The 27,633-nt window shown below is 36.3% G+C and overlaps 1 long non-coding RNA gene and 1 other non-coding gene across 2 annotated transcripts; both read left to right on the top strand.

Annotated features, from left to right (window-relative positions):
• The first annotated feature begins 3,546 nt into the window (after positions 1-3,546).
• LOC145727212 (uncharacterized) lies at positions 3,547-4,413 on the top strand. Its single transcript, XR_014177807.1, has 3 exons — positions 3,547-3,948; positions 4,027-4,207; positions 4,271-4,413. It is a non-coding gene; the product is annotated as an uncharacterized LOC145727212 (long non-coding RNA).
• Positions 4,414-26,386: 21,973 nt separating this feature from the next.
• Positions 26,387-26,460, top strand: TRNAT-AGU (transfer RNA threonine (anticodon AGU)). Its single transcript has one exon. It is a non-coding gene; the product is annotated as a tRNA-Thr (tRNA).
• Positions 26,461-27,633: the final 1,173 nt, after the last annotated feature.

Below are 27,633 nucleotides of genomic sequence, written 5' to 3'. Positions count from 1 at the left end.
TTCCCAAAGATTGGCATTTTCGTACCTGGCTGAATTTTATAATTGGTTTGCAGACAACCACACCAAATTATATAATAAATTATATAAAAGGGGGCGTGAAAAAACTGTCAACAGAAAAGGCGAGCCAATGGATCCCCTGGGGTTGTTTTATCTTGGTTTACACTTAATATATGGGTTTTGGATGGCACCCATCCTCTGTGCGCCTTATGGGTCTATTAAGTTTTACTTCACTAAAACACCAAAAAAAATAAAAATTGTGAATCATCACATTACGTGTGTGGAATTAGAAAATTTCATAAATCGCAAGTTGTGAGTCATTTTGGCTTGGCCCATGTGTGTAATTAGCATACAAAACGCATATTTTATCTCAAGTGACAACGGTTCACCTGTTGACCGAAACGAATTTTCGGTTTTACAAGAAGCCGCCACGACAACCGTAAATTGACGACATTAAAATAGAAATATCTCTCGAATTATCGAAAACAAGTCGTACAAGAGGTAATAGACACTATCTGATCCTACCGGACCAGGATGGTTTCAATTAATTCCGGGCTAAATTAACGCCCTACATGGTTGCCAAACTGAGTGTTTAATAATAATGAAAAGTCATTAGTGTCCCCAGTCTGGGTGCACGTGGACGTAGTTCAGAGTAGAAATAAAGTAAATCTACATCAAAATCTAAACTAGATATTTTGAGAAGCAGTGTATTATTTATAGATTTGGCAACAAGGCAAGTGGTTGTCGCACTGGGTTATTAGTCGGGCGAAGCGTAGATGGGCCTATCAGGGCTCATTTGTATCCGTCATGGTACCGGGTTCATGGCAGATTTAATTAAATCAACCCTTTGACGTTGATGCACGCCCATGGTATGCCCATCTTGATGGTTTGTGGCGCCAGAGCCGCGGACCATCCAGTTCTCGTATCGAATCCGTCTTAACCATCGATCGAAAATCGATCATTGTTCACATATCATATTTGGACCCTTAATTTTTTACCAGCACCTTATCATGATGTGGTATATGTCATATACTTCGGATCTTTGTAAGCAAAAAGTGAGATATTAAAACAATTTATGAACTATAGAGACATCGCATACAAAGCATCGTATTGTCATGGAAGCTACGTCTTCTTCCAGCGAATCCCCTTAAGAATCAATTTTAGGAACCAAAATCGGGGACAAAAACTCGTAGACTTCGCGACACGATTGTCGAACAGGCTAGAACCTATTAAAAGAAAAAGAAATAGAATAAAAAGAAAACGAAAATGCTTGGTCCGGAGCGAGAGGAAGAAAAAGACGAAGCGAAGAAAAAACGCAGTCGGCTGTTATGATAATAGGACAGAGGGCGGGTCGAACGGTTAAAACAAATGCCAGACGGCGCCACCGTCGATCGCGGCCGCCCGAGATAAACGATCGGGCATCGAGATGCGACCAAGGCATTTTCGGCAGCCAAATTTATGCGTTCGGCCGTTTGGTCGCCGATTCCCGCGAAGGAATGCCTATATGCATGTGTCCCGATTTATGGACATTATTAATTAATTGATTCGCCATTCGGTTTTTCGCTTTGGATTCAGCCTTCGTCGCGTCTAAATCGCCTACTTTTGTATTAAAATGTTTCTTGATCTACACGATAACTTTTACTTATGATGATAGTAAAGATATCAGTGAGTTGGTAGTAGATTAACTAATTAACAATAAATGTCAATACAGGTGTGGAATATTTTGAAACTGCAACTCAAAAAATTAAAGCTATAGTCGCCTATTAGTCCATCACGGCACGGCCCGTTACTGTCCGTCAACGGACAGTGCCATATACTGATATGAGTCCCTTTAGCACAGTATTATGCTCCAGAAGTGCTCCACGCTAGTCCGCACTGAATCTTAAGTGCTTAAAATCTCTGATACCCGAATACTCATTCTCTAGGAGCATAAAGTACCAAGTAAAAGGTTGGTGGGTCAGGAGTGAGGGACGAGGTAGTCAAGAGTGCCCCAAGAGAACCCGAACATACAAAAGTCAAACTCAAGTACTATGGAGTAACTCGGGAGTGCTCCAATTGAGACACTCGAAAGCGCCTACGACCAGAGAGATCCATTTATTTTTGTGGTTTTGATTCTATCCATCTTTTTGACGGTACGGTCCGTAACGTGCCTGGGCGACAAGCTTAAGTGTGGAAATGGGGAAAAACATCCAGTAGACCATACCATACCGGTTAAAATTCATTTACCACTCATCCTGACAACCAAAAAGTCCAGACGTGCTCAGACAAGTATTAAAGCTATCCAATTAAAATGTTTATCCACGACCGGTATATTATGAAGATTTAATACGTTTGTTTGGCGTGGATTAAAGACCTTCTTCTTAAAAGCCTTCTTAATAAACTATCGTGTATTAAACTCATAACACTACGCTTACCTGCAAAGTCAGTACCTATTTTTATCAAAAATCTTTTTTCCTCCTGTTCTTACTCCGCTTTCACTTTTCTATAATTGACCAGTTTAGGCTATAATTCACCTTTAATATGTGTAATTATCATTAATTCATGTCAAAAACAAACTTATTTTTGGAGTTTCTCAAGAACTGGAGAGGCCAACCACTTTGCGGTCTTTAGGTAATTTTTTCAGCAATTGCCAGTTTGCTGCCCAATGAATCTTCAATATAACTTTGCGCTACGGTACTCGACTCAATCTCCGTGGGGCTTGAGAGTGGTAATATCGCCTCCAGCATTGACCAATAATGTTGCCGAAGAGCGCCTCATTCCATGTCCGGTAAAACTTTCTGGATCAGGGAGTCCAAGAAACGACTCCGCTTTTGAAAAAGTTTTCGAAAGTGTGTAGAACGTTTTCCATCCACATATTCCAAGAAGAATCTCCCATCAGCAGTTTTAGGTCGCATTTTGACACATTTCTGCAGCATTGACTGAAAAGGCTTCTTCAATAATCGTGAAGCTTCTTAAAATATTTGTTTTCGTATTCGGAATAAGCACATGGAAGTAACTGCCTTTGTCGTGGACTTGGCTGATATACAAAAAAGTTAATTCGTTGTATCGAAGCACCTGCGACTCCCATGATCCGATGCCTTGGCCCGGCTCGGGTCTTTTGAAAACTGCCAAACCTCACATGGTATTAAGCAACAGACAGGTAGCAAGCGCACTAAGTGACTGGGCGCTTGAAGGTATCACAGAGATGTGGAGAAAGGCGGAAGGGTGCAGAGAAGCCAAGATATTGATTGGAATCCCAAGCGACGCCGAGGCTCCGCCGAGGTTGGGGTTCTGACAGGCCTAAACAAACATTTGTATCTACTAGGAATTGGTGATAGTTTGTTCACATTGTGGAACGGCGGAGGAAACATCATGTCACCTAGTCTGCCATTGTTGGTCGTCTATCAGGAGGCGGTTTCTTGGGGCCTGCACACTCTCCTGCAGGGAATTGTCTTCTTTGGAGTGGGGACGGATTCTTGCCTTCGTCAGGCAAACGGGACATCTGGGTGGCGTAGGTCAGGGGTGGGGAGGGTTTGAGGGCTTTACAGTGGTATCAATAACATATTTGTACAGGTAAGCCAAATGGGTCAAACTCTATGCTTGTCTGGATCTATAGGAATTGACATTCCTCCACCGGACGGTCTTTATCGGTAAATACTACACGAAATTCGATGCTGGAAATAACCGAGTCGGTTTTTCGGTAGTCAGTTTTGAAAATGCCACCTTCTTAATACACTTTACAACTATCAAGAGGCCCAGTGAAACATTCTGAAGGAACAAGAGTTTATGGAACAGAAAAGGATGCCTTTTCTAATAGAAAATACTGTCACAAGGAAACAGTCCATATAGGTATTTACTTACTCCCAAGAAGAGTTTTTACAAGAACGCTACAAAAACCAAGTTTATTCAAGCCAGTGGTTCTCGAAGAAACATGGATATAGAGTAAAGGTGTATTTAGCAGAAGCTGACAAGGTGATTTACCTAATACTATAAAAAAGACTCTGGTAGAGGTATTAATAAGCTGCTAATACTAAATAGCTTATGTTTCAGGTACCTTTATTTGCCTAATCTGGAGTTTGCTTATCATGCTTTGAAAGGGTCCAAATTTAAAAAGTCCCATTATCAATTGCTTTAAAAAACTGAAAAAAAGGTGTTTGAAGCTATGGTTATAATGGTGTTGTCAAAATCCATATGCAGAGTGTTGAAAAAACAAATTTCTAATAAGTTTCAGGTAATATTAGAAAGATACAAGTTACTTAATACATAAATTTGATCAAATGGCATTATTTTGCAGAATTAGCCCTTATAAATTTTGCTGTATCTTCTCTGACTATAAGGCTAGAAACAGATGCTGCTGTTAAATACTTTTCCATCAGATAGTAGGTTAAATTACTATTTTAATTGTATTATTTACACATTATGAAATATACAAATAAAATCTTTAAAAAGTACACTCAAGTTTCTTTTTTATCTAAGAAGTCTAGTTTTCTTCATAAACAATCATAAAATTAGATAATTTCTTTAACCAGCAGCAAAATTGTAAGAGCAGGTACCTACCTGCTTTTACAATAAATTAAACTGAAATTGAAAAAACATGTTAAATAAATCACACAACAAAACCAAATTGATATGTATTTAATGCTGGGTAAATTTACAAAAGGAAATAAATAAGCAATCTATATCACATTACCAAGAAGCAAGTTCTTAAAACACCAACAATTCTGTTATAAGTTAAAACACTGCTTTAGGATTTAATAGTCCCCAGGATACACACATTGCCTTTCCTTTCTTGCAAATTTTATGGAACAATTCTTGAAACGTTGGTATTGGGCTGTTAATGACTCGTTTGAATGCACTTATCTGTGATGTTCTTTCCAGATAATTTAAATTGAATGTGGTTGTTGTTCCCAAGCCAAAGTTTGATTGGAACTTTCCGCCTTTGTTTACCACCAAATGTTGCAAGTTTTCCAGTTTGGTGAAGAAAAATCTTAAATTCTACGAAGGTCTCGCAATAACAACACTAATTAATAAACTTAAACAACCCTAAATTAAGTTTTTATTTCTTTTATTAGTTTTTAACGGACAGATGAATTATACAGATTTCGAAAAAAAAAGCATTTATTGCATGCAAAACATGTGAGATTCTTAGAATGTTTTTTTTTTTTTTTTAACAATATAGTTTTCTCATTTTCATTTATAATTGCTTAATGAAAGATACATATTGTGAGGTTTAAAGGAGGAATTTGTCAATACGGCAACGTCCAAACAGGTGATTAAAAAGATGGATAGCCTAGCTTGTAATAACCGACTTGCGTAAATTTCAATATGGCGGAGCACTTGATGACGTAACCGCCACGGAAAAAAAAATGAACCATACATGAAAACCGATACAAACATAAAACCTTTTTGTTGAAAGCTTAAGTGTCAGATACACTAAACTAGAATAAAAAACATGAATCCAAAATATACAGATCTTGGTCAAGGCAAATAGTAAAAACACGAACATAAACGTTAAAAATCATGACTAATAAGTACCTATCGTTGTTCTAATGGTGCCATTTAATTCCCCTGAACTGTGACCATGTCCGACACCGGTAATTTTCCCCAAGTTGCGTGAGCGCATGTGAACAGAAGCCCCTCGTTATGCTAATGACACCATACGAACCCACAACTTGTGTTTATGTTCCCGCTTTATCCAGAGCCCTTCATTGTAATTCCGAGATCGTTACTTGTCAGATTGAAAATACCAGTATTTTCAGAACATTTACCACCTCGGCGCTAACACGCTGAAAATTTTTAGCCTCGAGCCATGAAAAAATCGTAAAGTACGAGCGCACAGACTCTGTCCCGTCCCGTTTTTAACTTGTGCAGTATCGAAGGACATAAATATCAGGTTGGCATGCAGGAGTACCCACACGGGTGCGAACCCGCCTTTGAGATAATGCCGACGTTCGTTTGTCGGTTCTTCCGAGGCCAATTAGATTATATGATCGATGATTCGGCTGGGTCACGCGACCCAATCAGACTTTTGTCCATGCGAGATTCGTTTTTCCCTTGGGAAATTGATTTTATTGTCCTCTCGAAACTAACCTTTCATAATTGATTCTAACCCACAAAAGTAATTACCTTTAAAACTGTTTCAAACTAAACCGCAAAAAAATTATGTAAAAACTTTCAGTGGTTTGTAACATTAATCGGTTTTACAGATCCAAACATAACCTTTTAGAGTTTCGTTAATACTGGCAAATAAATTACAACCGACACGCCTCTGGCTGAACATTAAATGCGGCACATTATTCTATTCATCACATTTAATTTACATAAGTAATAAATTAAACTAGGCAGTAAAGTTTATTAGTTATGATAAATATCTACGGTGTTACACCTCGCGGTTTACCCTGTTATTATAAAAGTTTGAAACGAAATCGTTTACATCGCAATATTTTAACCACCAGAAACGTATTAGTTTTTAATAGAAGGAAAAATAAACATTTATTTGCAAGAAAGCGGTTTGCAAAATAGTTTTCAACCAAATTATTCCAATTTCCATTAAAAAAGTGTCTTTAAATGGTGTATTGTATAGAGCAAGCCACCATAGTTGGTAGTTACGTCACACAGTAAGCTATTGTAGCAACCTTACTGGATATAATGTAGAAATTCGTCTCTGAAGTTGGCCTATAGTCTTAATTATAACTTAATCTTCAAGTATGGTCTGTGTAAACAGCCTGGTCATAAAGCTATTTATATGTCTTTGTATTCTTTTGAAAATCAATTTGTAATTCAGTTATGACAAACACAGATAAGAAAAATACTTTTTATAACGGTTTTTAAAGCCTTACCAGATTATTTAAAAATATAGACTTTGTAATTTACCAGCCCTTTCTCTATTTTTTATAAAATAAAGTAGGGACACACACATTTGATTGACTCTATTTTGTTCCAATACCGTACTCTATGAGTGCTATTTTAATTTTATGCTCAAAAATAAAAGCAAGTTTTCAGTAAGTTTCAATAAGATATATCTGGCAAAATTCACGTTTTCCACATAAAGCAAAAACTGAATTTTTTACAAGAATATTTACCATTAATAGCAATGGAACAAGGCGTTTATGACAAATTTTCATCTTTTGATCTAAAAAAATGTCACACAGTACTCTTTTGATGCGCTTACTGGACATCCTGTATAAGCTCAAAAATTCGGAAATCCATAAAAGCAGCTTTGAAATGCCTGATGTTCTTCCATGTGCAATAAAACTATAACTTGTGATTGTGATTGTGAATCAAAGATTAATTTGTAAATTGATACTTGATCCATTTAGCAACAAGTTTCACTTACGTACAAAAAATAGGTAAAAAACTATTTAAAAAAAAATTGCTGGCACGAAGAAAATGTCAAATATAAATTAGTCAAGCAGTTATTTTGAAATGTTGCTGAGAGTTTCGTTTTCATGAATCTGTTAACGTATTACGGTTCAATTTCTTCTTTAGTGACTTACTTGATTGATATTTTCATAATTAAGTAATATTTATTTTGGTGTTTACAAATTACAGTTTGAGGACCTTTCTTCATTCTGCTTTTGTGTTGTTTCTTTCCACTGCAGTTTCCTTCTTTTCTATTTTTATTAGTTAACTTCACTTTGCTGCTGTCAGCAAGTCTAACTGTCAACTTGAGTTGGTTTTGAATTTGTTTTTTTATGCTGTTTTCTGTTTTTTTTTTGCTATTTTGTGGATGAAAACGTGCTTATTCTATATGAGCCTAGTGAGATGAGATGAGATTCCTCACTTCATATAACGAACGTCTGTAGCAAACGTCAATCTGAAGTTTAACCATACAAATTTTTGAATTTAAACTAAACGATTAAAGATACACGAAACTTATTATGTTTTTACCGATATTATTACGTGAAAACTATTATAAATTTCCTTAGAATTCAATGGTTTTGTCTCTCACAATCCTTCAAAATATCAATTTAGTAATAATAAGTTAATACATTTTATTGCTTTTTTAGTCTTGTGGGTGTATAGTTTAAAACACGTTAGCTACTCCAAGCTATCAAAAACTTTCACAGATAAATAAAAAATAAATAATAACAGATAACTATCTAGTATAGCAAAAGTCAGTTGTTACCAGTTCTAATGTTGAGAAATTAACATGAGAGAGAAGTGAATATTTTACAAATTGATAATTTACAAACAAAGATTAAATGTTGTGAGTCTTTAGAATACACGAAAAACATAAAATTTTGAACAGAAATGGTTCCCAGAACAACCTTACAAATCTTTTCTGGCGCCAAACATCTTACCGGTTTTAAGTTTGCTAGAATTTGGAATCTTCTGTCTTCACTCACCAGGTTGAATTTCCTTGTTGCCACAGATAAAATCAATTCGAATGAAAAGGTTCAGACATACAATGTTGGTCTACCTAAAAAACAGGCAGAATCAGCACAGATTCAATGGAAAAACTAAGGAAAATTCAGTCCTCGACAACCAAAAAGTGTTCAGAAGTCTACGAATAGGTGCTGAGATTACCTAACAGTATTAGTATACAAAACAGTACATCAGTGACACTAGCTACAGCTACAGTTACATTAGTAACGATGGTCAAGTTAAAAAGAAAGGTAAAATTGCAGTTTAGGAACTGGTGATTGGTTTTTCTTAAAGACTATGAACTCTAACCCTCAAGTAACTTCAGGTTCTTGTTGTCAAAGTAGACTTGGTTTTCTCCAATAAAAGCTTAAATAGCCGGTAATTTTGTTTTACACTGATGTGCAAGGGAGGGTAAGGATCATGCGATCCGATACGTGCTATAGGAGACCACAGCATTGGAGAAATGGTGCCACAAATGGAAGATCGACCTAAACGAGGAGAAAACGGAAGCCATAGTCTTCAAAAGAAGACCAAAGATGAAGATAGAAGGCAACGTCAGGTTAAAAGATATGGGCATCGAGTGGCGCAACGAGGCGACGTACCTTGGGGTCAAGATGGACCAAAAACTCTTGTGGGGAAGCCACATAGAACACGCCAGACCGAAAGCCAGATCGATCAGAGCAAAACTGTACCCCATGACAAGCAGGACATAGAAGCTGGCACTTCGGAACAAAGTGACGCTCATCAAGTCGGTTCTTCAACCGCACCTGACCTACGCCTCGGCCTAGGCGACAATTCAGGACCAACCAGCCAAGAAGAGGACTACAATTCCCCCCAGACCTTCCCCCGGGTGGCGAGAATTTTATTCTCAAAATCTGGGTAGAACCCTTCCGCAGTTATCTCGGTGCTAACTGGGCTCTGACTGCACTCCTAGCACTTTCCCCCGCTTTGCCTACGCAAAAGGGGAAAAACCATCCCCTACTCACCAGACCCTAACTTTAGGATGCAAAAACAGACGGACGAAAGCCGGCTGTTTGGACATCCTATAGTTTGCCAGGACCACCAGAGATGGACGAGCTGACGAAGAAAGAAAAAATGGAGGACAAGAAGAGCGCCAGAAGAGCCCCTCCGTCAGCGGGGGCATCCTTTTCCCAGGACAGAGGACGATGCAACTCTGGCAACTTCCCGAAAGGGAAAATTCCTGGACTTGTAGCGACTTCCTCTTCCAGACCTATCCTTTTGGTCTACAGCGATTGGAGGGTAAAAAGCTGTAGTCTTGCTTGACCCATCTATCAGCCAAAGAATATTGGCACACCAAATTTAAGTATGAATTCATCGTCAAAACCAGCAAACAACCTCCCTTTTTCTGCTTTATTTTCTGCACCATTAGGTAAAATCAAACTAATTTCCTTCTTTAAAAACTACCGATAATGATAGTTACATAGTTTATTGATATGTTGGGGATATATGAAGGGCATTCAACTTTTCTTTCGGTGAATATTTCTAGTATTTCACTGAAAAATAATGAGAAAATGCTTTACGAATAAAAGTACCTATTTGAAAATAATGGTAATGACAGTCTGATGAAGAACACTGTCTTGTTGTAGATGATCATTAATACATTTTTGGTTCCGGAAGTATAACATTCTCTCCCACTAACTACATAAATACTCATATTTAATGTGTGATATTTTTTATGGGTTTCAATGTCGTTTTTGTTCGTGCGATTGAAACCGGTAGCCATATGTTGTAGTTGTTACACACAGCTAATGCGCTGTTTGGAACACGTAACCACAAAATTACTATCATCGGCCAAGATGATTACCGGTTATTTGTAACGTGTTTTTCTTTCTGTTCAGCTCGATCCAAATAGACCGTTTTGTTTTTGCCCTTGTAAATTTAAATACGTATACGACCAAAAAAACAACCAATGTGTGGCCCCTGGTTTTCTTGAACTGATCCAAGATAACTGTTAAGTGGTCGGTCACCTAGAATTCATTCATAAACTGGAAATTCGACGCCCAAGATAAGACAAAACCGGACAGATAAAGCACCAAAACAAAGCGATCTCCCACTTTTAGTGTCAGTAAAACTGGGGATGAAATATTATTATTAAAATTTTCGGAGACAAGTATCCGTAAAGTTACGACTTTTAGGCAAGCTGCTGCATACAAATTAGGCCATATTGCGTATATGACGTGAATGCCACCCGTATTCAAATTAGACAGATACGGGATCATCTTTGTTTCAGAGACTGGGGGCTTTCAGTTTTATGGCGAAGATGTCGTGGGTCAGGTAGAAGGAGAGGTCAAAGGTTTTGCATGAGAAAGTGGAGGTTCAATTTCTTTTTATAGCTAATCCGTAATATGCATAAGACTGTACAGAAAAAATGTAACTAAATAGTCTAATTTTAACTCTAAAAATAGAATAAACTGAAAAGTATTAACGTTTGTTCCTAGAATAAGAAATATTGTAAATTATTTTATGAAAAACATATTCTACAAGGTCCTTTGATGCTCTAAACATCTATACAAAAAACAAAAACCTTTAAAACACTTATACAGAACAGCCAAGCCGATTTTAGGAGAAGCATCACTTGAATAAAGACAACGTAGATGAAAAGAAACTATATGCGGATGAACAGATATTTGGCAAAGGAAGACATTTCATAGCAAATGTATAGTGGAATACGATCGGAAACCGCCAGATCAGATAAGAGCGAAACATTACGGAGTTTGTAACAAGCAAAACCTCTAAAAATTAGTCTCACATTTAGGGAAAGATTAGCTCTAAAAGTCTAACATTACTTCATAAGACTTCCAGAGACATCATCAGTTACAGTTACACTGTATATCAAGCATTTTGAATTACAGCATCATGAACCAAATAAAATCTTCAAGAAATAACTTTCTGGGGCCTAATTCTTGAAAGCATGGAACGGAATTCTCAAGATAAGTGTTGAATAGAATGTGACAGAAGAAGCTGACAATGGCGGGTTCCTGTCACATTCTACAGGTCTTTCTCTTAACAATTTCCTTCCCTCGTTTCAAGAATACGCACCCTGGTGGGTCTTGGAAACTGATAAAAATTAGATCGCAAAAAGGAGGTTCCCGTTGCGATTATATCACAGCGGCCGTAATGAGCAGTTTTAAGCCCAAGAAGAGAAAATAAAGCGGGTTACCCGGCCATTTGCATGCGATTGAACAGTTAGTAATTAAGATGTTAAAAGTACGGTCATATGCATATAGCAGATCAGCCACGATGTCGGCCTTTACTTGACGAGCTTTTAATTGTTTTTCATTGTGATGAAAATACGAAACGTGAGAATTTTTTTTAAAGAACGACATGGGACAGTGTAAACAAAGTCAGTTTTTAAGCGTTTCAAAAATTTGGAGTGTTAAAACAGAGCACATTCCTGACTACCAGAAAGTCTATAATTACCTAGCAAAACGGAAGCCAAAACCGTCTAATCTGATGCTTCAAAGTTGTTTACGCATATTATTAATTTAATTATGTCGTCATAAAACTTAATAAAACCCTAATTAGATACGTATTATTATTATTCATGTTTTTAAGGTTATATAGCCCATTAAGAATAGGGAATTTGTTTTTTAGTTAATATTACTACTTTTAGTAAGGAAGTACCTGGATAATGGGATTTATTCACAATGATTTATTTTATAAGGAATATCATTTTTATTTGTAATATTTAGTGAATGTCAAAAATTATGTGTTCTTCATGATTTTTGAAAAAATTATTTCTGTATGCATAGCCTCTGTAAGTATTTAGACAAATACTGAGTTCTCATATCGTGTACTTTTAAACAAAATGCCTTTAAGAGATTTTTGTTCTTCTCAGTTTGTTAATGTAATAATGTTTTGATATTTCACATACACAAGAGATTAAGGAGCAAAGTCTCCAGTCGTTCATTCTCCACGTTTCCTTTTGAAAATAATGTTCTTATTGCTTCCCAGCTCAGATAGAACAATTCTGTAACAGATAATTTGCAAATCTGTCAATTTCAATATTCTCTCGCTTTCTATTGGCACCCAGAAGAAAATAGACGTGAAGTAGCAGATAGAAAGAAAGACTATACATATTATTACTAACCGAAGATTAAAAAAGGAAGATAAATCAGTCAAAATGTATCTCGGGGCAGACACCAACTGACCATAATCTTTTTCTGGCAACCGTGAAAGTCGGATTGAAAAGAATCAGAATAAAAATGAGATCGCGTTTAAACATTTCTGAAGACAATTATTGAGAATTACATACCACATACAGAAATAAACAGGTATCGATGAAAGCCGAAAAGAAATCTTTAAATTAATCGAAGAAAGAAATAATTATCGAAATAAAGAAATAGAAGTATTCAATACAGAAATTCACCAGAAGACTAACAAAAAATAAAGGAAGCCAAAGAATAACATCTTCAACTTGTCTAAAACAATAAAAGAAGCAGCAGAAACACAACCACATGGATTGGAGAGAAGAATGAAGAACCAATAACAGTTATTGGTGCACAACTTTAAATCTGCAAGGAATACGTAGAAGACATGTTTGGAGAAGAAGAAGAAATGTTGATTCCCATCTGTGTATCATACAGAAATTACACCAAAGGATTGATTGACATCATCAGCTTAATGGGCCATGTTTTAAAACTATATTTCGAATAATTCATGGATTACATAACAAATTAAGGAACATACAAACCTGTATGTTCGTATCCAATATGCGTGGATACGTTTAATATCATCGGACCAACTAGTCGGTGGTCATCCCAGGCTTCTGTATGCTTCCTGTATAGGCTTCCTTTAAAGAGGATCCTCTTGGTCCCAGTGCTAAATAGTTTTCGGTGCGCAGACGATAGTGTCATCATAAGCAACAGCAATGACGGTTTGCAGCGCCTTATGAATCGGATTATGATGTCTGTGAAGAATATGGCATGAAACGCAATGTAAATAAAACTAAAACAATGGTATTCATTAAAAACTCGAATGCTAATTTAGCAATAACCTTCAACGGGAGTAGCCTGAAAAGGGTGAGAAAAACTACTTATCTTGGTTGCGTACTTCTTGTTTCGGTTACAATATAGAACCGAAAAAGCCAAGAGCAGATATAATAAAATGTATAACGTAAATACCGAATTAACCTGAAAAAGAAGTATTTGATTTTTGTATCTGTGTGCTCTGTTTCGACTTTCGGAATGGAAACAGTCACTTCCGCAAATAAACTCAGAATAACGCAAAGAGACATTGAAATAATGATGTTATGATTGGGAAGAAGTCTTGGCCAGACCATGTTGAGAACGTAAAGATCAGGAGAAGAACACAAGTCCAGGATGTTATAGCAGTGGGTTGGAAATGTTGCACGCCAAGATGAGTCCAGGTGGACGAGTCAATGGAGACTAAAAATAAGTGCTGGTAGACCGAAGAAACATTGGCTGGATGATATAAGAAAGAAGACTGGAAACAAGGAAGCATGGAAGATGGATGTGGAGGACAACGAAAGGTTGTTGAAAGCGAAGAATATACTCTATGTGTCTGTGTAAGGTTATGTCTTTAGTACATCGAAAGACAATATATTGGAAATCTTTTGGAGCAGTCATACAATAGAGGTCTTACCCATATGGAAAAACAACCAACAGAAATAATAATTTCTTGATAAGAGCTCAAATTTTAAAAGCAAATGTTCATCTTAAAGTGCATCTCCTATCAGAGGTTTGCTATCATCACAGCAATCCCGACCTTGTTGACTGTAGCTCTAAACAGTTACACATTACTACAGTTAAACCCGCTTTTCACTGATCTTTCCCTGGACCATCATTTTGAGAAGTGTGTAGAGTCCTCTGATTATATTACCCAGGTATTGAAGCTTTCTTTACTTTTACGGTGTTAATTACTTTGCACTTCTTCTGCATCTGGTTCAGCACTTTGGTAATAGTAATTATATCGGTACCACATGCTTGTAGCTTGTCGATGTGTTTCTTCTTGAAGGTCCATGCTTCAATTAATTTCGCTGTTCTTCTGCTGTTTTAATTTCGTTCGGTAGTTTCTTCACCGGATTGTTCTATCCGTTCTTAGATATTTTTGTATTGAAACCTTCTCTATCGTCGTGTTTTGCCACCGTCATTTTCGCAGGGTTCAGATGTTGTGGGAATTTTGTAACTACCATTTCTCTTAAAGTTAATCTTTAGGACAATAATCACATATGCCGCAGAAACTACAGCAGACACCAGCAGAACCAAGAGCATAACAAAAACGGCAAAGATGAGAACGCTCCGAAGTATCACGGGACACACGCTACGTGACAGAATACCCAACCAATAAATAAGACGAAACTGCGACATACAGGACATTGTAAGATTGACGAGACAGAGACGGTGAGAGTGGAATCAACACATCAACAGAATGGAAGACAATAGAATTGCTAAAATGGCGAAAGACGGAAAACCACACTCTAGAAGAACGCCAGGCAGACCACCAAAGAGCTGGTAACTCCTTAAAGCTGGAAGAACAGGCTGAAAGCCTATTTCAAGAAGAAGAAGAAGAAGTTAATCTTTAGCCCATACTCTTTAGACCAAACTGCGACATACAGGACATTGTAAGATTGACGAGACAGAGACGGTGAGAGTGGAATCAACACATCAACAGAATGGAAGACAATAGAATTGCTAAAATGGCGAAAGAAGAAGTTAATCTTTAGCCCATACTCATTACATCGGTCACTTAATTTTTCTAAAAGGTGTCGTGTGTCTCAAAATATATCTAAACTAGCCACGTTGTTTTTAAAAATTTGTTGGTGCCACTATATCGCTGCACCTTAAAGACTCTGACGCTAACTTACATGTTGAATTTGAGCAACCCTGTATGAAAAATATGGCATTCTAAGAAGGAAAAATAAGTAGATATTTTTCAATTTGTTGTTGACTCTGGAATCTGAGCAGCTTTTCAGAACGATCCAGTCAACAATAACATATTCATGACCCGAGCAAATCAATCACCCACCCACGTCCTACGTCATTGTGCAGAAACGCACGCATACATCCTGCCCGGGGCCATTGTGCCCTTTGTGCTTCTCATTGCCCTATTGAATTACGTATGTCGCAAAGGACATTGTTTGGCCAACATCGGTCAAGCGTCGTTAAGTATTCCTTAACGACTAGCAGGACGCTCTTAATTGATATACACCAAATAGAATTGTGTGACGTAGTTGGTGAATTTTCGTTTGCCACTCCGGTTTAGGTTGTTTGCGGATTTTAATCCCCTCACCGTGTACCGGTAAGATTACTCCAATTAATTTTTTGTTTTTCGAAATTAAAAGCCCCGCTTGCCAATACAAAAAGGCCGAAATTAAGCAACGTCATCGTCGGTACAAAAACGTCATTAATCGGCCATTTAGTGCGTGTACCAGTCGAGGCGGCGAGCGGACCGCTAAAACAAAAGACGAGCGCCCCGCCGCTAGCGCCGCCACCCACGGCGCTATACGGTCGCGAGACAAATGAACGTCGCCGAGGAATACATGCGTCATTGGCTTAACGACCAACTTCTAAAAGGTCGTACCTAGTACCTTCAATAATTTTCATCAAAAACAAATTTGTTTTTTCTTAAGTAAATATCGTTTTTTTGTTTAATTTTGATCAGACCGCTAATAAAAATGACTCTACCATAGTAATGGTAATTCCCACTGCAAAATTGACTACCTAATTCTAATATCATGGTAAGAATCTACCATGAGAAGGAGGAGTATATTATCTCTCTCATGCTCAATCATTAATAAGCTACGGGATCTGCTTTTGGGGCTCATCTCCGTACTGCTACTAGAATCTTTGTGTCTCAGAAACGACTAATTAGGGGAATGCTGGGGTTACACCCCTTGGTATCCTGCAAAGAGTACTTTCGGAGGCTCGAGCTACTCACACACAGCCTTCAGTGGGGGAATGTCCATTTCAACTAGGGGCAGGGGCGGGTTATCGGTCCCCTGTAACCCGTGTTTTAATTTCCTAAATAAAGTGGGTTACCTGTGGAATCCTGAGTTTTCTTCCCTCTGAGCTACCCCTTAACGTGACAATATAACATAATATAATGCAGACCTAGACCTTCCAAACGATGGATAAACGTCCTCAAGGAAACTGCAGGCACAAACTAGTATCAAAGCAAAGCAAGAGATGGAGACAGATTGAAGAAGCTTGGAGAGACCTATGTCCAGGAGTGGATAGTAAAGCAGAAGAAAAATAAGCAGAAGTTGAAAGCACAATTACTATTGAGAATACGAAGATAGATAGTTATGGGAAAACTCTTCAAAAACGTCAAAGTTTCAAGTTGACTTGAGATTGGTGTATATAACATCAGAAGCAAGTAATTAACTGATTGGAAGTAGATTTACTTTAGTTCATAAAAGCTTTACAATGTGAAGAGCTAGAACACAAACTACTTTGTTTCTTGTGACTAGTTGTTTAATCCACAGCAAGAAAACAAGAAGAAAACCTCGATATTGATTTTACGAAGATTAAGGATTGAGTTGGCTAAAATGCTTTGGTAAAGGCTTCCAGATACTGATGTTTTTACTGTGTTGCTATTACTTCTTCTTCCTCTATTATTCAGTAAATTTGGTCATCAACTTTACGTTGAACTATGTTTTGGAGAATTCTGTACTTGCTATTTTTCATAATACGACCAAAGTACTCTAAATTTTCTACCTTCAACAGTAAGCATGATTTCAGGTTCGCATCTAATTTTTTGAGGTTGGGCTTTCTACTTTTGTGACCCGTGGGTATTTTTTTACCTTCCCGCGCGTAGTTCACAGGCGCTGTTCTTCTAGAAAAAGAACCACAAGCGCTGTGTTAGATCGCTGCTAACCTGTGGAATTGAGAGGAAAGCTGACACGAATAAGATAAAGAACATCCTCGGAACAGCAGAGATGAAAACATTAAGAACCATCCCAGGAAAGACACTATGAGAGAGGGTGAGAAACAGCGACATAAGAGCGGCATGCAAGGTGGACGACATAATGAGATGGGAGAGGAAAGGAAAGATATTGGCGTGGCCACATAGATAAAATGAACAAAGAGAGACTAGCATATATCGCTAGGAATGGAAAACCAGCTAGCCGACCACCACTAGGGAAACCACCTAAGAGATGGGAGGATAGTTGGAGCTCCGTCTCAGAAAGTCTTCTCAAAGTATAAGAATAAGATCTAATTCTTCGGAGTACTACTTTGTTGGTAATTCTTTTTATCCAAGGGATTCTAAGAATTCTTTTGAAAATCCACATTGCAAAAGTTTTTAAAACTTCTTTAAATATATGAATGGGATGAACGGCTCTTCCCTAGAAATATAATTATTATAGTAATGTTGGATCTTTGATTGTTTTGAGATGGGTAACATTTTAGGGATCCACAAGCTTGCAAAAAGGTTTAGATAGTGTGGTAGAACCGAGAAGATTGAGCTATCAAAACAACTTTGTATAGAATATGATGGAAACCGGTCATTGTCAAGTGCTAAACCATGGTTCTTTCTTATAAAGATTGAGAAATTGCAATTCGAAGGAACCTTTGACGAGTTTAAAGGAACGACCCAAAACTCCATATCCATACCAACTCAATCCTTCCTGTGGTTTATAACTTCCAAAGATTTCAAGAGGGGTGATAAAGGAGGGCTATTTATCTCAAAAAGAATCAAATCTCGTTATCCAAATTTTCAGAACTCTAGAATGTCACTATATACGTACTGCTAGAAAAGAGTTTTCTAGCCAAGTTAATGTGGTTTTATACTAATAACAAATCTGGAATTTTTTAACAAGAAGGTTGGTGAAATGTGGCTGACTAAGAACAAATATATGGTCAAGATAGGCAGGTCTGTGTTTCCTCTTCTTCTGAAAGCAGTTTGTTAACATATAGAAACACTAGTAGCTATATTATTTGAACTTTTCGTCAAAATAGTTTCTGCAGCAAAGACTATATCAAAAACAGCATAAATAATGAGTTAAATGTCCTTTTAGCTTTTGCATGTGTTGAAAGTCCAGTATTTTGAAACATTACTAGAGTTAATGAAAGACAGGACAAAAATAATTAATTCATACAACCAAATAGATACGTAATAATAGCAGATAAAATTACAATTTGACCAATCAGACTTCAAACGCTGTTTCTAATTACGGTCCTAGATAGGCTAATTTATAACCGGGCAACTAATTTCTTAATCATCACTTTGAACCAATAAATTGGTCTTTGGTAATGACGGAATCGTCGCGGTGGGTCCTTGTTGATTGTTTTAAGTATTAAAATCGGCCGCCGCCGCCACGGGCCGATTTTAATTGTCCCGACCAGCTCGGATGCAAATTATTCAGTCCATTATGATTACATTCTTTATTTTAGTTAGTCTTCGACTTGGAACCATCGGAACATCTAGATTACCAAACGGTGGTTCCAATTTCAAGCAGTTTCGTAAACCTGAAGTTGGCCACCAATCCCTCCTTTCCCTTCCTCAAAAGGGAATAGTTCCTGAATAGTGCCAGTATTTTTTTGGGGTTAAATGAGTTAGTTTATTTTCTAGTTGGTCGTTTTTGACAACATGTAGAACTCTTTATAGTTTGATGATCCAATGTGGCGAATATGCCTTATTTGCAATGGCGGCACTTTGAAAAGGATTATTTAGTACGTATCGGCAGTAATTGCTTAAAATGTTCGATGATTGGTCAGAGAGAGCCGCTCCGTTCAAGGTTTCGTAGTTTATTACTTTTTAATTCGATGATAAGCCTGGAAAGGATGTTTGCCATAAAATTGATGATACTACTAAAAACCAAAACTTAGTTCTTGCATAACCAATTGGGACTGGATCTGATTAGTGGCTATAACAGTAAAGAGACGTACGTAAGCAGTTGTAAAGGAACGGAAACCGCAGCACCCCGATTAGTCCTTAATAATCGATATCCTTGTTATTTCAATATGAGCATTGGCAAACTGTTTGCCATCATTTTCGAGATGACTGTTGGAAGAAACCCACAAAATTACAACCATCATATGGTTACCCTTATTATCAAATTAACAAGAAAAAAATCACAACACTGTTAACCTACAAGGGGCAAAGCTTTACTAAACATTTTACAAGTTTAGTTTTTAGGAAGAACCAACCCTCTAGAATCATGGAAAGCAACAAAAGGTTTAGGGAAAACGATTTGGTTTTGCACTGCACACTGCACGGCAAAGAGTTCTGGAATGGCCACACTGTTCGCCAGATCTCACTCCACTTGACTACACAGCTCTTCTACTAGAGTTTCTAGAGAGAGTACAGAATGTCAGACGTAAGACTCATCCACTCCCTTAAGTAAATACTTCATTAACATTTTCATTTTTTCTGGGTGATCGAATAAGATTTCTTCAATCTCTATAGTTTTTAACGTACTTTTGAATGGTCTCCGGTAGAGCTTGCGTGTGGCATACCCATTATCAAAACAAAGCGGGTCAACTTTTGGCCACAAGGGTCGTAAACCGCAAATTTAGCGTTGCAAAGTACCACTTAAAAAGTTATGCTTGATCTAGAATAACCAGGAAACGGGTTCCGACAAAGGCGGTGCCGATCAATTTGGATTTAATAACGAACTTTTTTTCGCACAAGTGCACTGAAGGAAAAAGCAAAATATGATTGTTCTTGTTTGTAGAGCTTTCCAAATTTCAAAATCAGTTGAATGCACATTTACAACTGGAATGGAATACAAAACAATTTAAGTAATAACCAAATATTCTAATTTCAGCTGTGAACTGAAAAATTCAAATCGAGCTGGTTTTCCACTCCCTTTTCTAGTTCTGTGGTCAAAGTTTGCAGCATTGCCATTTGAAAGCTACTTTTGTTGGTCGGTTGCACTATTTGTGTTTAATTTGGTCACCATAATTTGCAACGTTGCCATTTTAATCCTGATTTTGACAAAACTGTTAAAATACAATGTAACTTCTTACGTTATGGTATCCAATCCATGTCTTTGGATATTTGGTTGCAAGCTGGTTTTACTAATTTCCTTGTTTCTGAGATAACTTAAAGTCATCACAAAACACGGTAAGTCACGAACGAATCTCTATTATTTTAAATAGGACACCCTGTATATTTTAGGGTTAGTTAACTAAGTCATAACATAACGACCTGCTATGTGTAGTACTACAAATGTCCAGTTTCTATATTATTCACATTGACAGTAATTGTGGTTACTTTTCGCAAGAGTAGTCATTAGAAGCCGATTACACCAACATATTTAAGGGTACCCTAGACTAGGTTTTAAATTGACTGACATTTTGCACGTGATCTGTCACAGTCAAATCACAAGTGAGTCTAGGTGAACCTCAGGGTGTCCTCATGATGATTATGGGTCTTCATACCCATAATCTTCATTCTTTAAATAGGACCCTCTGTATTTTTTATTGTTCGGTCTATTCTGCCTGCCAATATGACTATATGCTGTACTAAAAGTTCTGAAATATTTATTTAATCCGGTGCAATTTAAGTCACTTTTAAAGTATGCTTTCTAGTTTAATGATGAATGAATGAGGTCAGAAAACATCATAGTCACGTGAGCATTCAACCATTGAAACTTGATATTTACTGTTTATGAGTTAGAAACCAGTCAGTTATTATATGTGCGAATAGATCTATTGTTAACAAGTATGAAACCAAGATAAGCACTAACTAACTGCCCAAATCAGGTAAATTACTAAGGAAGAAATTAAATCTCCAAATTCCTGTTACTAGGAAGATTTTTTTCAAACCAATGACGTTCACTAGATTGTAAAATAGCTTATATATTATTTATTAGCTTATTATTTATATTGGCATTTTTTGTAAGGCTGTTGGAATATCATTTCCAACTTCTCCTGTTCTTTAAATAGTTGTAACCTGTTAGAATGATATTCCAAGTTTCTTGAGGTTAGTTTGATGTACTACTGTTTTAAAAGAGGAGGTTTCTTTAGCAACAATTTACCTTTTAAGCATTGATAAATATAATTATTGAAACAAAGTACACAAACTTGAAACGTCAAAATAGCTACTGTACATTAAAAAAACTTATTTGATAACAGACAATTACAAGTACGCATTGACAATGAATATTCATTTTCTTTTTCTCCTGAACAAGGACTTTCTCAAGGATTCCCATTTTTCCCACTTCTCTACAACATATACCAAGACATATACAATCATAGATTTCGGGAAAAGAATTACATCGACAAAACTTCTTACATGCTACAGTATGCTGACGATATTGCACTTATTGTACATGACAAAACAACCACAAAAGCAGCAGAAAGGCTCCAGATGCTGACAGACCATACTATGACATGGTTTTATAAATGGAAACTCACCCCTAATCCTACTAAAACCAGCTCCTTTTATGCAACCAAAAAACGACATAAAGTAGATGGGAATTACTTTTGACAAAAAACTAAAATTTACAAAACATGTAGGAGACATTAGGACAGAAATTATCAGAAGGTCGAAACACTTCAGATCTCTAACGTACAAAGACAAAGGAATCAGTACTAAAACAGCTCCCACAATTGACAAATCCATTTGTCGACCACTGTTGGATTATGGAAACATACTGAAGACAAACGCAACGGAAAGAACTATAAAAGACATACAGACAACAGAACAAATACCCAGAATCTCTGAAAGACTGCTACAAATATAGGCTAAATGGAAAAAACAATTCTGATAACTGAACTATACTGAATCCACTTTGCTTAACAAGACAAACCAGACTGATTCCAGTTTTCTTCTTGTACCCTACTTGAAAAATTTAGTTTATAAGAACATAAACATAGTTTGTAATAACTTTTTTTTTCATGTAATATTTACTCTTTTCTTGTATAAGATGGGCGGAAAGACCAATAGGTCGATAGCCTATACAACAACACAACCACTTGAGATATTTTGGTAGGGTTTTACCTAGTCAATCAATTTTACTTTAGATTCCACCAACTTTGACTACACTTACAAGTACATTGGGTCAACCATACCTCAAAAAGAAAAACTATTGTTTGGATTTTTTTTTAACTATTGACGACATGTTCTGTTAAGTTGATAACCTCCAGCTGTTGATGTATAAGTATATTCCTGTTAGTAAAATACTATTTAAGAAAATGTTATCTGTGAACATTTCGGAATACTGGCTACACAATTGTTTTGATAATATTTGAAGAAGGACATATTTTCTAAAGACTAAATATACCCCCCACGCAAAACCTAAACCACATTACATAGAGAAATTCAACATCGAATCTCTGGAAGACGAAAGCGTGAAACAATTGTACGAAAGTAAGATGTCACAGAAGATAACACAAAACCCAATCAACAGAGAAGATGCTGTAGACGAACAATGGACACCCTAAAACATAATATCCTTAACGCAGCCAACGAAGCTCTAGGAAAAAGACAGGTAGATGTCAACAGAACAAATGAAACTGCACCATGGTTTACACACGAAAAAAGCACACATTTACGCAACAGAAACCAAGAAAACTGAAATCTATGTAAAACAGAACGAAACAGAATAAATGCTAGAATCAGAGAGATGAAAGAAGATTACTGGGAAACATTCACCAAAGAGATGGAGAGAGATAAGTACGGAAGCCAGAGAAAGTTAGAGGGAATGCTAAGAAGGAACAAATTAGAAGATGAGGGAAAAACACTACACGACAGAATCAGAAGCGAGGACCTTAGACAACGGAGTGAAATACAGGACATAGGAAGGTGGGTAAGACAGAGAAGAAAATACTGGAATAAACACGTAAACAGAATGGAAGACAACAGACTTGTAAAAATCGCAAAAACAAACCCCCCCAAGGCAGACCTCCAAAACGCTGGAAAGATTACTGGACATCAACGTCCGAAGAGACATAATAGGACAAAACAGGCATTAGCCTACTTATATGGACACCCATATTAGAAAAAAAGAAGAAGAAGACATTATCTAACAATATACTTACAGAACTATCATTTTAATCTCCTAAGATGAAGAAGAATTTTATCATCTCTTTGATCTTCCGATATTGAACCTACAATAAAATCGATACGGAAGTATCGACAAAGGAAATCAACTTCAGTAACCGAAAGCTATCTAAATTTAAATTAATTAATTAATCAAGCATTATTGCGCGGCCACCAATAATGCTACAACAGCTTTTCTAAATATCGCCTTTGTTCCCACAACAAATTTATGGCTAATCAACTCTTTATTAATTACCACTTGAACATCAAAAATGGCCGCCACAGCTTCTCTCAATGTGGGAGGCCGAACCGAACACATCTTAAATAAATCAATGAGAAATGCTTGGTCCAGAACCGGACTAGCTAAACAACATTTCTCAATGTTGTGGTTTTTTGGGTGTGCTGCTCGTAATTTGCAATATCTCACAGTGGTGAAGCCCGAGTCCATTCCTGTATTATGGTATAAATCATGTGGCGTTGGTTTTATTTCCCAATTTTTAAGATTCATCGAAAACAGTCGTCTAAACAGCAGGTTGTTTTGTAATTGAGGTCCGGGTATGAATCAAGTGCGCCGCATGTATCGCGGAAATCTGTACGGGCCGGATTTGTTTCCCGTGAATTTGCACGTGTATTTTGTCCACCCACTCGGACGCTATTAAACATTAGCGAACCAGAAATGATGGGCACGCAAACGTGTACGCAAAAGTTCTCTCGTAAATCGTCCATTTTGACCTTAAAAGTCGCCAGAGCCGTCAACGGTCGCTCATCTTAATCAGGGGCGGTGATTTCAACTGAACATTAGTATTCTTGGCAGGATTAACGCCGGTTTCAATTTATTTCTGAATATTATATTTCGAAAAAGTCGAGCTTGGAATACCAAGCGGTTCGTGGTGAAATGAAGAAGCATGACCGACCTCATTTGCGATGAATTGCGCGAATGCCTGAGGTCAGAAGAAATAACGCATTGAATTTTTTCAAGTAATATGCGTATTAAATAGATCATAATTTTGTTCCATCCATTTATGAAACTTTGTTAAAAAACAAAACCAATTAACAACTACTTAAAAAATAAATCAAATATAGTATACCAATGTGGTAAAAGAAAAACCGTGTAACTGAGAGAGAAATATTGATTTTTGCATGCGTTAGACAAAGACAGAAAATCTAATAAACAGTCTAGTAGGCAAAAACTTCAGAGCAATGTTGCCAGAAGCTTCTCTGAATTCATCCATTGCATTTATTCGTTATTGGCTTATTTATTTCGACCAATGAGCGTTTTGTGTTTGTTTCATTTTAAGGTTATGCCAGGTTTTAAAAAAATTGATATTCTACTATCTCACACTTTACAGTTTTTCAAATACATTGTACTTGAAATTGTTATGATTATTTTCCAAAAAATTGCAGGATCCGCAATCTAAAGCATCAGAAAACTAAACTGTCTGTCCTTTCAAACTATGTTTCTGGCAGTTCAAACTTTGACAACGCTTCTCTCACTGACTGTACTAATTTTTGTAATGTTTTTTCAGGTTATTGGAAAGGAAATTTAATGAGGATTCTAAAAATGTACTTAAACAGTCATTTTATTACTTCAAGTACGTTTTACAGATTTTTTTTTCTCTGACTGTCCATTGAGACTGTGTTTCTGGCCACTCAAACTTTGACACCGCTTTTCTCCCTGACCGTATTAAATTTTGTACTGTTTTTTCAAGCTGCATAATAGGAAATTTAACAAGAGTTCGAAAAATGTTCTTAAAACAGTCAATTTCTAAATTCAAGTGATTTTTACAGGCGGTTTTATCCCTGACTGTCCTTTCAAACTATGTTTCTGGCAGTTCAAACTTTGACAACGTTTCTCTCACTGACTGTACTAAACTTTGTAATGTTTTTTCAGGTTATTGGAAAGGAAATTTAATGAGGATTCCAAAAATGTGCTTAAAACAGTTATTTTCTTACTTCAAATACGTTTTACAGAAAATTTAAAAATTAAAACATTTTCTTACTCCCGTTAAAAAACTAAAATATTCCCTAATGTCAAGATATCTGTCACTAATGTCAAAATTGACCTAGAATCTGCTAAACTTACAGTTTAACACAAACTAGCTGTTATATCTATTGTTTTTTGACCGATTATTTTAGCCATTAAATATTTTGACTTGGCAACAATGTACAGGATTACAATGAGTATTTTTGTTTGATTATTACCGCATTATGATTGCTATACAGACATACACTACAATTCAATGCAGTGTTGCAACATTTCTCTAGCTAAAACCTCGTCAGGACTCCTGTATCAACGTTTTTGTATAACAAAAAATGGTAGAAAAATTTAAATTTAGATTAGAAGGGAAAATTGCAAAAATATCAAAATATCTGTTAGAATGGGAAAAACTCAAAAATTAGGTTAGGCTGGATAGGAAGGTTAGGTTAGTTGGAAAGACGGTAGAAAATATAAAAGTTAGGTTAAGATAGATGGAAAAGGAATAAAAATATGAAATTTAGGTTAAATGGAGATTGAAAAAAAACATTAAATTTAGGTTAGGCTAAATAATAAAAAAATAGTACAAAATTTTAAAATTTGTTTAGGGTAGATGGGAAAATGGTAAAAACATGAAATTTACAGTAGATAGGAAAATAACAGAAGAAAAAACATTTGGGTTAGGGTGGATAGAAAAATTGCCAATAACATGAAAAATCTCAGGATAAATGAGAAAATGGTAAAAACATGAAATTAAGGGATGATTATTGATGATAGATGTGAAATTTGTAAAAATATGAAATTTCTGACAAGTTATATTGGAAGAAACAAGACATTTAGGTTAGGGCAGATAGGAAAATCGTGAAAACAATCACAAATTAGCTGGAAAGACACTAGAAAAAATCCAAACAGTTCTTAAATTACATTTTAAAATTTTACATTTCATGAACAAACACTTTAAAAAAATTAAATGTATGTATTAGTATTTCTTAATAGAGAACATTTCGAGAATATGTATCATTTTGCACATTTACACAAAAGTGCTTCTAAATGGCAAATTTGTATTTAAACCGGTTTAATCGCACTAACACACACGGCGCCGTGGCTTAGTTGGTTAAAGCGCCTGTCTAGTAAACAGGAGATCGTGAGTTCGAATCTCGCCGGGGCCTCAATGAACTTTTTTTTAATTTATTTATTTTTTTAAATTAATTTCAGTCAATAGTTTATTTGCTTAACAGTTTTCTTCTAGTTAGTTTCTTTGAAATTTCTTTTGAGTTGAAGCAGCAAGAATAGGATGACCTAACAATGTCATAAACAGGTAAAGGTTTTGAATCTGACGTTTGCTTCGATATTTGTCACATTCACGTTTTCCAATATCTATTACATTGTTTGTTCCTATTTTTTGGAAAGAGTAACAAGGTTGCAGCGTTGTTTAAACGAGCAGAAAGTCGCTGTTCATACCATTTACAGCGTTGCCAAATCTCTTCTAGTTTTCTAGCTTTCGGTGGACTTTTTTTTAAATAAGTACTTGGATTTTTTTTTGTTATTATGTAATTATCTGATTTTAACAAAGTTTACATTAATGACAAATTTCAAAATTTTTCATTAAAATACGTTTAATACATTCTTATAGGGTTTTTAATTTTAGTCAAACATACTGATGATGACATCATGAGAAACGACTCCAGGTACTCCTTACTACAGACAATCATCCAGGGAAAAATCGATGGAAGAAGAGGTCCAGGAAAAAGAAGAATATCTTGGCTGCATAACCTCAGGAAGTGGACCGGAAAAACATCAACCGAACTCTTCCGCATTGCCGTAAACAAGGTTAGGCTCGCCATGCTGATTGCCAACATCCGTAACGGATAGGAACCACAAGAAGAATATACTGATGATGAATTTTGACGACTTCGAAATCACAGAAATTACATTTTTATAAAACATCATTAATCTCATCTTCAATCTGGAGTTTAAGCTCCAAAATACAGATTTACATTTAACTGCTACTTATAAAAGTGATCGTAAATTGAATTATATGCGTTTCCTTTGGTGAGGATTTTTTTTCACCTCAAATCAGAACTTATTTTAAAAAGAAAGTTGCCACCGCAATTTCGGAAAATAGAAGAGATTTGGCAATGCTGTTAATGGAATATCAAATCTCTTACCGTTTTTGAGGTAGTAATAGAGGTATGCGCATTTAAAAATAAATAGTAGGAAATTAATTCTAGAAAGATAGAATCGTGGCAAATCAATGAGCTAAATAAGGATAAAAAAAAACTTTTTAAGAAAAATGTGTAAGTCTGCCAAAACAAATTTGACGTCATTCGACAGTAGATCAT

The sequence above is a fragment of the Ips typographus genome, linkage group LG3, assembly GCF_016097725.1.
Source record: "Ips typographus isolate SLU linkage group LG3, UJ_Ityp_2.0, whole genome shotgun sequence".
Classification (NCBI taxonomy): Eukaryota; Metazoa; Arthropoda; class Insecta; order Coleoptera; family Curculionidae; genus Ips; species Ips typographus.
The sequence above is the reverse complement of the archived record's forward strand: the minus strand, read 5'-3'. Positions and strand labels throughout refer to the sequence as shown.